The 17,093-nt window shown below is 33.0% G+C and overlaps 1 protein-coding gene across 1 annotated transcript in view; it reads left to right on the top strand.

Moving 5' to 3' along the window:
- Positions 1-17,093, top strand: part of LRP1B (LDL receptor related protein 1B) — a 1,678,044-nt gene that overhangs the window by 1,326,554 nt on the left and 334,397 nt on the right. The gene's annotated exons all lie outside the window — the stretch shown is intronic.

The following is a 17,093-nucleotide window of genomic DNA, read 5'->3' as shown; positions in this document are numbered from 1 at the left end:
ACAGGGAAATAAATGCAAAGTGTCAGAGTTGGAAATGTAGATAAATGCATATTAACATGTAGAGAGAGTGTAGCATTGAATTTTAAATTAAGTACAAAAGATGGAAATCATTCCCTTCATCCCCATGTTTTTCTTCGGTTCGATTATAAAAAGTTCTCATTTTCAGACCATAAGAGGCATTAGTAGTAAAGCTATTTTTAAAATGTGCAGCTTAAATAATTATTTTTACTCTAATCTGTCCTTAGGCAAAATACTTCCAAGTGTGAGAATTTGTTAGCCCAAAAGCCTCTGGGTTGAAATGCCTGCTTGAAAAATCACAGGAGTGAGAACTAGTCAATTGGGTAATCATTTTAACAGCAGAAGCTGGTTATTCTGACAGCCTTTCAACAACCAGCTGAAAACTTGGAAGCCGCTGATTTAGTGACTTCGTGTAGATTCTGTTGTGTTTTGTTTTGCAAAAGAAAACTTTGCCAGGATTGGGAGATAGGCCTTTTAATCGCTGTCCTTTCTTCTGTGGAGTGACCTTCATTAAATCTAAAATTATCCAGTCAGGGACAGAACAAGAACCTAGCTGTTTTTATAATTTTTGTTTAGAAATCTCCTCAGTCTTCATTATAAGTATTTTACTCTCACATAGCTTAAATTATGCTGTGGGTCATAGTGTAGTTATTAAAAATTCCAATTCAGAAAAAAAAGATATAATCATATCATTTGTATTGTATACACTTATAAACCTATCATTTAATTTATGTATATTTATATATAATTAAAAGTGTATATAAAAGACAATTGAATATGCATATACACAACAAAGAATTATGAGGAAATGGAGTATGTCTGCCATGTTTTTCTGACTACTTTTACTTCACTTAGAATCTGGGGTGAAAAAAAGAAAACAAAAAACTGTTCTCTTCTTGGTGCCTTAGTTTTTCCTCTGAAAACTAAAACACATATAGAGTGTGTTTATTATTTATTATTACAATTACTTATTATTATTGCTCAAAGAGTAATAATATCATTTTACATTGCATTAAAGTACACCAATGTTTCTTGAAATAGGCACTTTTGAAAACGATGTGACTAGGTCTTTCAGGACAGCAGTGTTTCTCAAGCATTTACAATTACTAGTTGTTAAATTAGACTGATCTTTCTTACACTGCAGCCCAGGTTCCATTTGAAATAATTCTGAACTTGCATGACAGGCAAGACTCAGAATACGTACTTTAGCTTACGATTACTAGAGAGGGAAAGGAGCGGGGATAAATTGGTAGATTGAGATTGACATATACATACTGCTAAATATAAAATAGATAACTAATAAGGACCTACTGTTTTTCAATACTCTTTTCAATACTCTATAATGACCTCTATGGGAAAATAATGTAAAAAGTAGCGGATATATGTATGTATGTGTATATATATATATATATATATACATATATATATATATATGACATTTGCTTTGCTGTAAGCAAAAACTAGCACAACATTTTAAATCAACTATAGTTCAATCAAACTTTTAAAAAAAATTAAAGTTAATTAAAAATGTTAAAAATAAACTTTTTTGGTCTGCTTTCTTTTTATTTTTAGTTAGAGTATGTTCATGCCAAGAAATACCTTCAATTCTGCATGTATTTATATATCCATCATTACATATTTTAGTTTAAATAAGAGCCACTGATTTTATTCAAGCCATTGACTAGAATAAAATTATCTCAGTTTTTATGTTGCAGAAGTTAAGTATTTCATAGGTCAACAAGGTCTTCTTTAATATGAAGCAGTTTTCATTGACTTTTGTTCTCCTAGCACAGAATATAAATCCTTATACTGACTACCTGAAAATATCCATATTTTTAGTATTTCCACATTGAAGTTTGTACAGAGTGCTTCTCCAGTGGTCTTAGTGGTAAAGAACTTCCCTGCTAATGCAGGAGACATGAGGCATATCTTCAATTCCTGGTCAGGAAGATCCCCTGGAGAAGGCATGGCAACCCACTCCAGGGTTCTTGCCTGGTGAATCCCCATGGACAAAGAAGTCTTGTGGGCTACAGTTTGTAGGGTCACAAAGAGTCAAACATGACTGAAGTGACTTAGCATACATGCACACACACAGTGGTATAAAAAACAAACTTGATGATGTGTCTGAAAATTCCTCCTGTAACATTTGGAAATAGCATATGTATGACTTATTTGAATAAAGCAGTTTGAAATTCTAAGAGAAATCTCTCTTAGCAGTCAAGCATGCTTTATGTGTAAGGTGACATATATTGCTGAAGGATTACTAATTTATTTCCAGGTTGCACTAAAAGTTTGGAGAAAACTTTGAATGGTTTAGACTCATTCTAAATTGGTACAATAGAAAATCTTAATTCATAAATTCATAAGAATCAAAAGATATAAGAAGAGTTTTTGTTGCAATGTGATATATATTCATGTACTCAAGACTCCATTTCCTAAATCCAGTTGTGCTTTAAATTTGCCTTTTCTTTGAATAAAATGCTCTTTAGAGAATACAAAATAAGTTGACTCTTATGTTACTGACTTGATACAACATCCAGAACAGCTTTCTGTCTATTGGTATGCTATCTGCTCCACTTTCCTCCAAAGTTCTATACTTCTATTACTAATGAAGAAGCCCCAAAGTATTACTACTACATCAAAAAACAACAAGCCACAGGCTTGGGGCTGTCCAAAACTTTCATCTTTCTCACTGTTTCTGCTTTTTGATACATTGTGGATGAAGCGTGTACTTTGATTTAAAATAATTTGCCCTGGATTAAGATATAATAAATGGTCACAGTAGTTTCAAACTCTGATTGCTTTGTTTTGAATGTAATCCAGATACAACCATCAAAGAAAGCACCACTCTTAACATTAAAACACCACTGAAAGCGGTGGCCTCCCATAAAAAGCAGTCCTGATGAATCGACTTTCTCATCAAATCTTTTTGAGAAAATCATGCCATTTCCTGAGTAACCCTCTTCAGTAGGTTTCAATCAACATAGTGCCACTAGTAGTCAGGAGAGTGGTTGCGACATTAAGAAGATGCTACCCTATTCCTCCACGTGGAGCTGTGTGACTGTGAGCTTTCAGAACAGTGTTGCTTCTCAGATTAGTGTTGCCATCTAAGGTAATATTTTGTTGGAAAAATTTAAAAAATGATAATGAGAGATGAAAAGAAAGAGCATTTACATAGCCTGACTTCTTTCAGTAATTGCTGAATAAAAAAGATAAAAGAAAGATTATTTCATGGAATCCTTTACTATTAACAGCCTCTAGGTGACTCCACTATCTTCCCTGATAATTATCTTTGGAGTCTTTATCTGTCTTCTTACATCTGTGTGTGTGTGTGTACAAGCACACACATGCATGTGTATGTGTAGTAATATTTAAGGAGTCATGGAATGGATATGGGATACTTTGTATGCTAAAATTGTTTCTGCAACTTTAGTTCAGTTTGATGGCTCAGTCCTGTCCAACTCTTTGTGACCCCATGGACTGCAGCACGCCAGGCTTCACTGTCCATCACCAACTCTGAGAACTTGTTCAAACTCATGTCCACTGAGTTGGTGATGCATTCAACCATCTTTTCCTCTGTTGTCCTCTTCTCTTCTTGCCTGCAATCTTTCCCATCAGGGACTTTTCCAGTGAGTCAGTTTTTCACATTAGGTGGCCAAAGGATTGGAGTTTCAGATTCAGCATCAGTCCTTCCAATGAATATTCAGGACTGATTTCCTTTAGGATGGACTGGTTGAATCTCCTTGCAGTCCAAGTCTCAAGAGTCTTCTCCAACACCACAGTTCAAAAGCATCAGTTCTTTAGCGCTCAGCTTTCTTTATGGTCCAACGCTCACATCCATGCATGACTACTGGAAAACCCATACCTTTGACTAGACGGACCTTTGTTGGCAAAGTAATACCTCTGCTTTTCAATATGCTGTCTAGGTTGGTCATCACTTTTTTTCCATGGAGCAAGTATCTTTTAATTCCATAGCTGCAGTCACCATCTGCAGTGATTGGAGCCCAAGAAAATAAAGTCTGTCACTCTTTCCAGAGTTTCCCCATCTGTTTCCCGTGAAGTGATGAGACCAGATGCCATGATCTTAGTTTTCTGAATGTTGAGTTTTAAGGCAACATTTTTCACTCTCCTCTTTCACTTTCATCAGATTTCTGCAACTTACTTGACGTCTAACCTTTAAGAAATCACTTAGTGTGTTAATTACTCAGTTGTGTCTGACTCTTTGTGACCCCATGGACTTTAGCCCACCAGCCTCCTCTGTCCATGGAATTCTCCAGGCAAGGATGCTGGGGTTGCCATTCCCTTCTCCAAGAAATCACTTAAATTCTTTGAAATCTGCTGATGTTAAAAAAAAAGTGTTATTTCATGGGGTAGTTATAACACAAATTTAAGTTACTTCTCTTACATTTTTATTTATTTATTTTACTTTTTAAAATAACAGTCTCAAAAGTCTATGAAAAGTAGACCTAGTAGTATAGTGTGTCCTACATATCGGTTTCTTAGCTTCAACAATTTTCACGTAGGATAAGGTTTATTTCCTAAATACATACTTGTACTCTATGGATTATCTTGAAACAAATCTTAGCCATTATAACATTCTATCTGTATTTTAGTATATAAATGCTAGGAATTTTTATTTTTTTAGTTTTTAAATGCAAAGTAACATTATTGTACCTTAAAAATAATACTTCTTTTTATCAAATTACCCAAATTGCAATTTTTGGGGATGATCAGTGGAATTGAATTTTAATTTATATACAGTAAAGTCACTTAATATTAAGTATACAATTTGTTGACTTTTGAAAAATATGTAGGGTCATATAATTACCATCACACTCAAGATATATAACACACCTCTATATTCCACAAATTTTCCTCATGCATTTTTACTGTCTAGGGTGTATGGTAGGTACATATTTAATTCTTAAGAAACAAAGAGCTTTCCAATGAATGCACATCATCTTAGTGTCTTGCCAGCACTTTATGAAGGTGATATTCTCACCACTATTGGAGCGAATATTAGTGTCCCTTTGTGGTTTTAATTTGCATTTTCCTATACTAATATTGTTCAGCATCTTTTCATGTTGTTACTAGCCACATGTCTATCTTCTTTGTGAAATATTTGTTAACATATTTTACTGATTTTTATGTATTTGTATTTTTTTGCCTTCTTATGATGAAGTCCGGGGCTTTAAAATTTGCTTTGGATTTAAGTACTTTGCCTGATAATTACGATGTATAGATTTTCTCCTAGTCTGTGGTTTGCCTTTTTTAAAAATTATATATTTGAAGGCAAAATGTGTTGATTGTGAAGAATTTCAATTTATCAGTTATTTCTTTTATTGTTCACACTTTTTATATTTATCAAAGAAATTTTTGCCCATTTCAAGGTCAAAATGATATTGCTTTGTTTTTTCCAGAGGTTTTATAATTTAGGGGAAAACTATTCAGATTTTTGCCACTATGTATTAAGATACCTTGTAAATTGTTAATTGATTCCTTAATCAGTTTGAGGAAATTACCTTCTATTTCTAATTTATTGATTATTTTATCATGAATGGGTGTTGATTTTTGCAAATTAGATACTAATTGATTTTTGAATATGAAAACAACATGACATTCATGAGAATAACCATACTTGACCATCCTTGTCACTGTTTTTACATGAAATTACATTTGCATTGCTATTTTATTTTGTTTGTTTAAAGTATTTTCATTGATCTGAATAAGAAATACTGACCTGTAGATATTTTTTTTTCTTCTTGTAATGCTTTTGTTGGATTTAGGTGTAGATTTATTCTAATCTCATGAAATGAGATGAAAAATGTTTCTTCTTCCTTTATTTTCTGAGAAAGTTTGTGTAGGTGTTCTTTTTTTCTTGCTTTAATGAGAGAATTCACCACTGGAATGAATTATCTGGGTCTGGAGATCTTCCTCCCTCCCTTTCCTCCTCCCTCTTTCTTTTCTGCTTTCCTTTCTTTCTGTACACACACACTCCTCTCTCTCTCTCTCTCTATATATATATATATATATATATCTCCATTGCTCCAATTTCATTTTTTAAAAAGGCCACCCTTTCCTCATGGATTTAACTTTGTACTTTTGTAAAAAATTATGTAAATATCATGAATAGGCTATTGGGGTTTCTTTCTGTCCATAAAAATTTTAGAATCAGTTTGATATTTCCAACAAGCTCCCTTGCTGGAGTTTTGATTTGGATTTCACTATATTTATAGACAAATTATGTGAGAATTGATATCTTAATAGTAATGAATCTTGTGATTGATAAATATGGTATATTTTGACTTATTAAGGTCTTTAATTCTCTCATTAATATTTGTCAGTTTTCAGTATATAGATCTTATGCATATTTTGTTAAATATATTTTAAGTATTTCATATTTATTATTATGTAATTTTAAATTTTGAAGTAATTTTAACTTACAAAAAAGTTAAAAATAATATAGAGCTCAATTATATCCTTTACCAATAATAAAATTCTTACCAAAATACAATTGTGATTTATATAAAATATCAATTTATATACAGATCTTTTTCACATGTTTTCAGTTGTACAGCTAACATCTATTTTGTAAACCAGGTTACAATCCTGGAATGCATATTGCAATTGGTTATGTTTCCTTATTTGCCTTTAATCTGAGATATTGCCCTAACTGTATTTTGTCTCTTTTTATAAATATATTTAATGAGTATTGTTCTATTTTCTTTAGGATATCCCTCAATTTTGATTCTTAAGAACACTTCATCATAGTTAAATTCTGGTTAAAATTTTTGGGAGAAATGATACATTAATGATGTTTTCCTCTTTCAACAGTATTATATCAAGGTGAACATCATATTGATATGTCTTATTAATGGTTATATTAACTTGATCATCATTTGGTTTGCTCACTCAGATAACCTGACAGACATCTATACTCTTTTTTGCCTCTTAATAAATTATTAAGTAGCTGATGGAAATAAGCAGTCCTTGAATTTTAACATTCATTTATGTATCCCTTAGCCATGCTACTCCAATCCCATTCTCCCATTCCTAGGCAACCATGAATCCACTCACCCTCTTTATAGATTTGTCTATCCTGGATATCGTCTATAAACAGCATCATACATTATGTGATCCTCTGTCATTAGCTCCTTTAACTAGTATGCTTTCAAGGTTCATTAATATCATACCATGCAACATTTCTTTTCATTGCTGAAGAATATTCCAGTGTATGGGAGTATCACATTTTGTTTATCCACTCATCAGTCATCAGTTGATGGACGTTGGGATTGTTTCCACTCTTTGGCTGTAATGAATAGTGTTGCAATGAATAGTCATGTGCAAATTTTAGTGTGGGAATATATTTTCATTTCTCTATACCAACAGTGAACTTGATGTAGCACATAGAAACTGTTTAACAATTTGAAGTATTGTTAGACTGCTTTCTAAAGTGGTTGCACCATTTTACATTCTCACAACTAGTGTATGAGGGTTCATTTCTCTACATCCTTGCCAATAACTGTTATTATTTGTCTTTTGATTATATTCAATTGAGTAGGTTTGAGGTAATATTCCATTCTGGTTTTGATCTGCATTTCCCTGTAGATCAGTCAATTCATTGTTTTGCTCAACAGATATTATTGATTGTCTAATACGTACAAAATGCTGGTCTAAGTGGTTAACATTCATCAGTGGACACAATAGATAAAGATACCCACTTTCAGGAAGCTTATATTCCAGCAGGAGAAGACAGATAGCAAGCAGTAGACCTAAGTACCAAGTAGAACAGCATCAGTTAAGTTCAGTCACTCAGTCATGTCCGACTCTTTGCAACCCTGTGAACCGCAGCACGCCAGACTGCCTTGTCCAGCACCATCTCTCGGAACTTTCTCAAACTCATGTCCATCGAGTCAGTGATGCCATCCAACCATCTCATCCTCTGTTGTCCCCTTCTCCTCCTGCCTTCGATAGAGTAGCATAGGGGAATTGGATGTGACATAGCAGAGGTATACAGGTTATAGTAAGAAACTCAAGATAAACCTCTTTCATTGAAAAGGTGATATTTGAGCTAATTCTAGAAGGAATGAGCTTGTTTGCCATGTGGATATTTTGGAGGCAGAGTCCCTCAGGACTAGACAACAGCCATTGTGAAGACCTTGTGAGACATAATGACCTTGTGAGACATACATGTGAGACATAATTGAGAGGTTGCTGTAGCTAAAACAGAGAGAATACTTGAGCATGGAGGTGATTAGCAGCTGATAATTCTAGAGAGGTAAAGGGGCCAAGTCTTTCAGGGCATCATAGACCATTTCACTGACTTCAGAGGATCTTGAAAAAGATTAACAAACACATTCACCTCTAGATGTAAGAAGGATGATGCTACTTTTACTCACTTTGGTTTTTACATTTTTGTTATTTTTAAGCTTTTGTTTTGAATTTTTGCTTCATCTAAGAGCCTCCTGTTGAATAAAATTAATTTTATTAGGACACATTTTTAAAACACATTCCTTAATGGTAAAAATTATAGGAATTCAGATTTAATAACCATCCAAGACTCCAATTCTAAAAATAGACAGCGTTAGAAAAAAACATTCCTCAAGAAACGGATGAATGTTTGCTTCTAAGGAAAAAGATGTGAGGTTGGAAGTTGCAGACGGGAAGGAGTGTGTGCATAATTATTGTGATTGTTAAAAATAAGTTGAATTCACTTGGTATATAAATTATACTCCAATGAATTTGAGTGAAAATGAAAATAATATGCATAATTAAGGAAGATGTATATATGAAATTTTATATGATTATGCAGTTATATCCTATAGTAGTTTTTATTGAATTTGAGTTTTTTTTTTAATTATGTCTTTCAATTTGATTAATCAAGAAAAATTTTAGGATGACATTACCATGTATTTATGAAAGTTCAAATATATTTTTATAATTTACCTTCCCATTGTTCCATATACATTTATAAATACATGCATATTTATTAAATTAACTGTGGAGTAGCCTATGGCTACATGTGTAGCACTTACAAGGTACAATATATCAATAATATAATAATATACATTACATTATGATTTTATTTACATATACTTTTATATTACAAAAAATAAAATGATTAAGTAAACATTTAAAATATAACCTTTAATCATACATCTTTTGTCACTTTACAAAGTGATATTTAACAATTCAAATGAAGTTTGCTTTTCTGTTTTGGTTTTGCTCTTGGCTAGCAATCCTAAGAATGTTCAGAGAAGCATGAACTTCTATTTCCCTACATACACAACAAACAAAAATCTTTTACTTCCAGAATTGTAAATCTGCTCAATGTAACTCTGTCACTTGCAGTTCTAATACTGAAGGTGATCAGAGTTTTAAAACAGATAAAATCTATTCTCAAAGTTTATATTAGAATATTTTGCAACATTTTAAAAAATAAGAATAAAACAAGTGTATTTAAGATTCTAAACCTATCTTTACAAACCTATTTAAATCCTATTACATTCATGCAAAGATAATTATAGCTAACATTTATTAAAAGCTTACTTATTTGACCATGCTAAGGATTTTATATGTATCATTTCTGAAATTTTATGATAAATGTTAATTCATCTGTTATTTTAAAAGTGAGAAAAGAGAGGCCTGGAAAAGTGAAATAACAAGCCCCAGGTTGCAAAATAAGAGGATGTGCTAGACATGATCCCAAACATTCTAACTTCAGAGCCCAGGCTCATTGTCCTAGGCAAAAGTTTCTTTTAAATGTAGTAAGTGCTAAGTTGTAATCACATAATCACATACATTGAAAAATATATATTCATGCAAACAAATAATCATCCTTTTATGCAGGATAATGTTTAACATCTTACAATGTAGCATTTAAAATAATATTCAAATTTTGTTTGATAGTAGGTCTTTATTTGAAAAATTAAGAGTAGTAATTCAGTATAGAGAATTGTATTTAGACAATGACCTAGAGAGTAATACTGTCAAATGTATGATATAATCCTGAGAAGATGATGTCTATCGTTCTTCAGTAAAACAAGCTAGTAATACCTTTTTGTAAAGAAAAGAGTTTATCTTTCTGTACATAATAAAGTACAAAATTGAATTCAAAGTTCATATAAAGGTATACTAAAAACAGAAAAGGAATAAATAAATACAAATATGGGATGAAAAAGTAAAAAATACAGAGGGAAATGTTTTTTTAATCACTCGTTTATTGATTGATTTGAGCAATAAGTAATCATTGAATGTTAAATATGTTCTACTCTATTTATCTATGCATAAAATATATTTATCTATAGATTTGAAAAAATGTTCTTATCATAGCCCCTGATAAGTGTTATAATGAATGTGTGTTGAAACTGAATATGCAGAAGAAGCCATATTGCTTCAGGCAGCTGGGAAGGGATTCCCAAAAGAAGTAACTCTTGAATTGGGTCTCACAATGGAAGGATCTGGAAGGAATTAAAAGCAGAAGGAACTAATTAAAAAATATGCTACTTTTCTTAAAAAGTTTATTCTTTATGGATAGAAATCAGCTTATGAATCCCAAACTGTCTGTGATGTGAAAGTCGCTCAGTCGTGTCTGACTCTTTGTGACCCTCTGGACAATACAGTTCATGGAATTCTCCAGGACAGAATACTGGAATGGGTAGCCTTTCCCTTCTCCAGGGGATCTTCCTAATCCAGGGATCAAACCCAGGTCTTTCACATTGCAGGCAGATTCTTTACCAGTTGAGCCACAAGGGAAGCCCAAAAACTGTCTACATATACCTGTCAGAATTTTGGATAAACTGTAATTTTAGTAACTATAATCATATATGGAGCCAAGACAATCAAGACTTGCTCAAAATCCATTCAGCATTGGCTGTAACACTTCGGAACATCACAGTTTATTTTTTTTTCTCATTAGTCTTCTGAGTAATCTAAGAGAATATATTATCCATCCTGTTTCTTTGGGAAGGGAGCCGAGTCATTGCCTTTTACTATCATATTTTCCAGATTAAGAGTTCCAAGAAGCCAAAAGCTTATTCAAGGAAAAATAATGAGTCTTGTAATAGGGTTCTTTCTACTACTTCTCTCTAGCATATCTACCAGATCTTTTCTCCATCCTCCTCCACTGTTCTCTTCCCCCTAAAGACTTACCTATATAGTCAAATGGCTCCCTGTCTTCTGGCTTTTGGTTGAGTGTGATAATAGAGAGATCAGAAAGAGAGAGTATAAAATCAAAATAATCCATTTTCTAATCTCTCTCTGAAGAGTCTGCCCCTCTAACAAAGGCTGGTAACTCTTCTCACACAATAAGTAGCCTTTTAGATGATTGCTGTGAATGTTGTCTTTTCAAATTTGATTGTACACTAATGACATTTAAACATTTTATATTTGTCCTGCAAACATACACAGACAAGTTAAATATAGATGCTATCCATAAGCTAAATATATCTCAGTTTCAAGTTGCTTATTTACCTCATCTGCATTTTTTCCCAGGCTAAAAAACAGCAATTGTTTCTTTGCAATCTGTAACACTTTGTCATGCCTGACTATGGCGGGGGCCAAGTTGTCATTTCTCATAATGATCATTTATGATCTTGTCAGTGAGGTGATCGGATGGGATATTTGGAAAGCTTCCTGTTTGCTTGGCTTTTAAATTGTTTGATTTAATATTTAGCATCTGGGTATTGGAAATATGTTGTCTGGCATGTAAAACTGAATATTTTTTTATTCCTTGATTAGTTCCAGCACTTCTACCAATAAAGTGCCAGTAAAGTTTCAAGACAGGAAAAGGCATATTTTAGTCTCTAAATTCCTGACACATAGCTTTAAGTCAACTGTAGTTGTGAATTACCAATTTAATTGTATGTATGAGGAAACACATGAGATTAAGTGATTAAGTGACATACATTATCTGAATTAACAATATTATTTTGAAACATGAACCTGTTTATAGGTTCAAGGTTAAAGTACCTGAAAATAATGTCATAATGGTGTATTGTCACATAACATGGTAGCACGTGCTTTGTGATGACAAAGCTTCTGTGTTGTAAATAAAAATGCTGATTAAGCTTGCAAGGTACAGTATTTAAGAAATTATGATTAAAATGTTTAACACAGAGATGAGAAAGCATAATTTGTGGATTTCACTTCTCTTTTCCACATGGAACTCTCACCAGTGAAATGTCTAAAGTCAGCTCAATTCTTAGTGGAAACTATTGTACTCTATGAAAGTAGCATGCATAATTATAGACAAATTGAATGTTTTTTCCCCTTTCTCTGTGTCAGCAGAAGTAGAGAAGTAAACTACTAAGCTCAATCAGGATGAAAATTTACAAAAGGTGTGCATACCAAATTGCTTTTGGTAGCAACAAAGAAAAACTTTCATTGTGATAAAAATAACTATTCCTATCCATAAAAAATAACTATTTTAATTTACATTTAGCTAATATAATTTATTTTTCATTCTTAATGATTTAGCAGTGTTTACTGAGTGTCTATTTTGTTCATGTAAAATACGATACTAAATAGAAAAAAGGATTGAAGAAATTGCTGCAGTCCCTAACTTAAGGAGCATATATGTAATAATAAGAGCAGTATACAGACATATCTATCTGATAATATCCAATAGTTTCTCCTATTTCTTTTACCAAGTCAGATTTTGTATATACATGTTAATTCAGATCTTAGTTGCTTTGGGTCTGAAATAGCCTCAAATCATTGAGTAAATATGTGGCTTTGGGCTGATTTCATAAACTTATTAAGCTTCAATCCTCATCAATAAAATATGAACTGAGATAGTAACCACCAGATAAATTAGTATGAGATTAAATTTGGTATGATACATACAATACATGCATATCCTGTGTATCATAAGCATTCAGGAAGTGTTAACTCTTCATGAGAGTTAACTACCATTGTTTATTAAAAAAAAAAAAAAAGGTAAAAGGATGAATGAATGGTGAGTGATGAAAACCCTTGTGAGTTCTGATAAAAAGTTTAATAGAGAGTCATTCCCTATTTGTATTCTTCATCTTTCTTGCTCAAAATACCAAAAGTGTTATGCTTTGTCTGGACAAATGCAGTTGATCCTAGCTGGTCTCCCTGAAAGTCATTTTGCTCTTATCTAATCTACTGTCTACACCAGAGGCAGAATAATCTTTAAACTACAAAGCAATAATGACATTTGTATGCTTTAAAAATTAATAATTTACTACTACTTTCAGAACAGACTCATGACCTTGGCCTATAGGAAGGAAGGTCCTACATATTTGCCCTTCTGTCGTTTCTCACCAGGCTCCTCATGGGATCTTCTCCCTAGATGTCTGAGTGATAATCATGCTCACTTAACCTCTTCTCCTTTTCTCAGCACTTCCTCTTCCCCCTTCCTCTCAGCTTTTGCACCATGCATCCCCACTGTCAAAAGCTTTACCTTCTCTTTTCATTGCACTACCTATTCATCCTGACTTCTCTCAGGAAAATCTTCCCCGGTAGCACAGTATAGAAGTTATCATTTCTAGTAATATTTCTATCATATTTCTTTTATTTTGTTGATTTAAAAATATTTATTGAAATTTAAGCAGATATAAATTTTAAAACTTGGCTCTTCAAAAAGGAACAAAGTAAAGGAGTCTTATTTGGTTATTGTTGCTATAACAAGCTTCCCAGGTGGAACTAGTGGTAAAGAACCTGTCTGCCAACACAGGAGACAGCCAGTTCAATCTCTGGGTCAGGAGGATCCCCTGGAGGAGAAAATGGCAACCCACTTCAGTACACTTGCCTGGAGAATCCCATTGACAGAGGGGCCTGGTGAGCCACAGTCCATGGGGTTACAAAGAGCTGGACTTGACTGAAGTGACCTAGAACATGTGCATCTTATAACACAGTATCATTGACTGGGTGATTTAAACAACAGGCCTTCATTTCTCATGGTTCCGGCTGAGGAATCTGAGCTCAGCATGCCAGCATGTTTGGGTTCAAGTGACAACCTTCTTCCTGGCTTGCAGTGGCTCCTTTCTTGAGCATATCCTCCCATGAAGAACAAGAGAGAGCTTTTCTTCTTCCTATAAGTGCACTGATCCCATCACAGGGCCCTCACCCGCATGACTTCATCTAACTGAATTACCTCCCAAAGGTTCCACCTACAGGTATCACATGGTGGGTAACAAGGTTAAGATTTCAACATATGAATTTCAGGGCTGCACAAACACTCAGTCCATAACATTATTTTAGGTGATCTTCTATATCCTGAAATATTAACTATGGAATAACATGCTATTTCCAAAGAAATACAAATGAGAAATGTTAGATTAAACTTTTACATTTTTAAAAATCATCAGTCTTTTCAGATTTCCTATAGGGTAAAAACGCTGGAGGAGGGCATGGCAACCCACTCCAGTATTCTTGCCTAGAGAATCCCCATGGACAGAGGAGCCTGCTGGGCTACAGTCCACGGGGTTGTGGAGTCAGGCATGACTGAGCGACTAAGCACAGCGCAGCACGTAGGGTACAAAGTCCATTTGAATGTTAGTTTTCCCCATGCTGCAGCTCTGTAGTGTGTGCGCATGTGTGTGTGCACGTGCATGTGTGTGTGTGCATGCGTGTGTGTGTGCGCGTGTGCGCATGTGTGTGTGTGCATGTGTGTGTGCATGTCTGTGCGCGTGTGTGTGTGTGTGCGCGTGTGTGTGTGTGTGCATGTGCGTGTGTATGTGTGTTTGGAGGGGTGAAGGCAAGGTGAAAACCACTGTTATACAGCAATGTGTCTTGCACTTAGATCAGTAAAATTGTTCTAAGCACAGAGCACAGAAGAACATATAGAAGAATTCTCTTGACCTTTTGTAAAATAAAGTATTCCAATATGTGACAGATCAAGAAAGACGTCTTTTTCTCATCTTTAAAGAAGATAAATTTTGGATATAGTTGCTTTTTTGTAGGTTAAACTTTTTAAATTGATTTTACTTAATCTCAAGAAACTTTGCATAGCTCATGTGTCTGTCAATTTGTAAAGAAATATATATATATACATATATATATATATATATTTAATCTAAAATGATAAGCAGTTAGATTTGTGTGGTAAGATTGTTATTTATTTTACTTTTGTGTTTTTCTCTGTTTTATAATTCTTGCTTTTTAATGGGAATTCCCAAACAGCAGCATCAGCAACACTTGGAAGTTTGTTAGAAATGAAGAATCTGAGGTTCCAATCTTAATTTATTGAATCAGAATATGAGTTTTAACAAATCTCAAAGTGAATTGTATGTGCATTACTACTTGAGAAGCATTGCCCTATAGAACAGAAATTACTTATATAATCAGAATAAAAATGAATTGTTTCTATAAGAGAGTAATTACCAGTTAATTAAGAATGGATGAGGGAAAATTTTGGAAATTAGGAAGGTGACATTGTTAATAATCTCATAATAATTTAGAGTTTGATATAGGATGGAGTACAGAAAGAGGACTTTTTTTTTTAAATTATCACATTCTCAGGATTATCTGTTTTCTCCAAAACACATCAATTTTAGTGGTCAGTAAATGGTTTAACCCTAGAATGTTTTAATTCCTAAGAAGGCAATATGTGGCAATACAAAGGGTATTTGTTTCTTCAGGATCATTCCCATGAAGTCATCATTCATGTGAAAGTTCCTTTATAATTTATTTATTTTTTTCTGATTACAGGGAAAAGTAACCTAGCTAGGTCTCTGTTTAACATATTTAATATCTCAAGGCCAAAGAATCTAATTGATTTATTTATTTCTACAAAAATATTCCTATTGAGTTTTCTTAGCTTGATTTTTATACAAAAATAACTATTTTATAATAGACCTGGAGGCAGAAATTACAAAAGTTATTATTAAACCTAGCTATGACAGGAAAATTAGACATATATATGTATATATATACATATATATATATATATGGCAATATAAGATAGTCAAAACATTTCTGCATATATCCTTATAACAGCCTTGTGAAATTGTGGAAACAGGTTTTAATCACCTCCAAAATAAAGATGAGAAAGCTACATTTTTTTTTTTAGGTAAAGCATCTTCCCCAAATCCACTCTGCTCAAGAATGATCATGCTTCCATTTGAATGTGGGCCTAATGAGCCCTTCCCATTATAACACAATCATTTCTAAAATAGAGATAACTGAGTAAATTCTGTATCTGTGCATTGGATATTGATTATCAAGCCCTCCTGACTGTGATGTTGAAAGGCAAAAAGCCAATTTCTTTATTCAAAATATGTTCCAACATCACCATTTATGTATTTTGTCCACAATAAGGAGACAAAAATTTCTTCTAAATGAAATCAAGCAAAATAAATTATATCAATGCTTTGAGAGATATTCTTTGAACTTTTTGCTGTCTTAGAGGCAAAGTATTATAGACTTCACTTCTTTAAACCTTAGAGTCCTTTCTTTCCCTCTTCTTTTGTATGTTTATTATTCAATTACTAAAATTATATCTCATCTCCTTGCTAGAAGAGAAAATTCACATTGGTTTCTCTCTTCTAGAAATCTGAGTACTTCATTCACCTAAGAGGTATGCTTAAATTTTAAACCATCCCTTAGATCATTCATTGATTTTCTAAAGAGTTCAGAGGAGTTATTTGGATAGGTCCCCTATGGATTAGATTTAGAAGCAAAAGTTAAATAAAAATGACTAAACAACAAATACGTTTATTTTCTGATTTATCTTGTCCTTCTTAATGCTGTTGCAGTCATATATACTTAATGTCATTTCTGAAAATGCATTTTTTTAAATTACTAGCCTTTATTTTAAAAAATTCAGATATGATTTACATACATTAAAATTTAAATATTTAAATTGTAAAAATCTTCACACACATACACGTGCACATTTTCTGTGAGTCATCATCACATCATGATAATGAACATATCAATGAGTTCTACAGATTTTGTTATTTCCCTTTTTAATCCTTCTTTTTGAACTCTACTCCTTTCCACTCTATCCCCAGGAAGTGTTTTTGTTGTGTTTTTGTTGTTGTTGTTGTTGTTGTTGTTTCTGTTACTACAGATTATTTCTCATTTTGTAGAAGCTTATATGAATG

Source organism: Muntiacus reevesi, chromosome 3, assembly GCF_963930625.1.
Source record: "Muntiacus reevesi chromosome 3, mMunRee1.1, whole genome shotgun sequence".
Lineage (NCBI taxonomy): Eukaryota > Metazoa > Chordata > Mammalia > Artiodactyla > Cervidae > Muntiacus > Muntiacus reevesi.
Note: the sequence above shows the minus strand (reverse complement) of the source record. Positions and strands in the feature narration are given on the sequence as shown.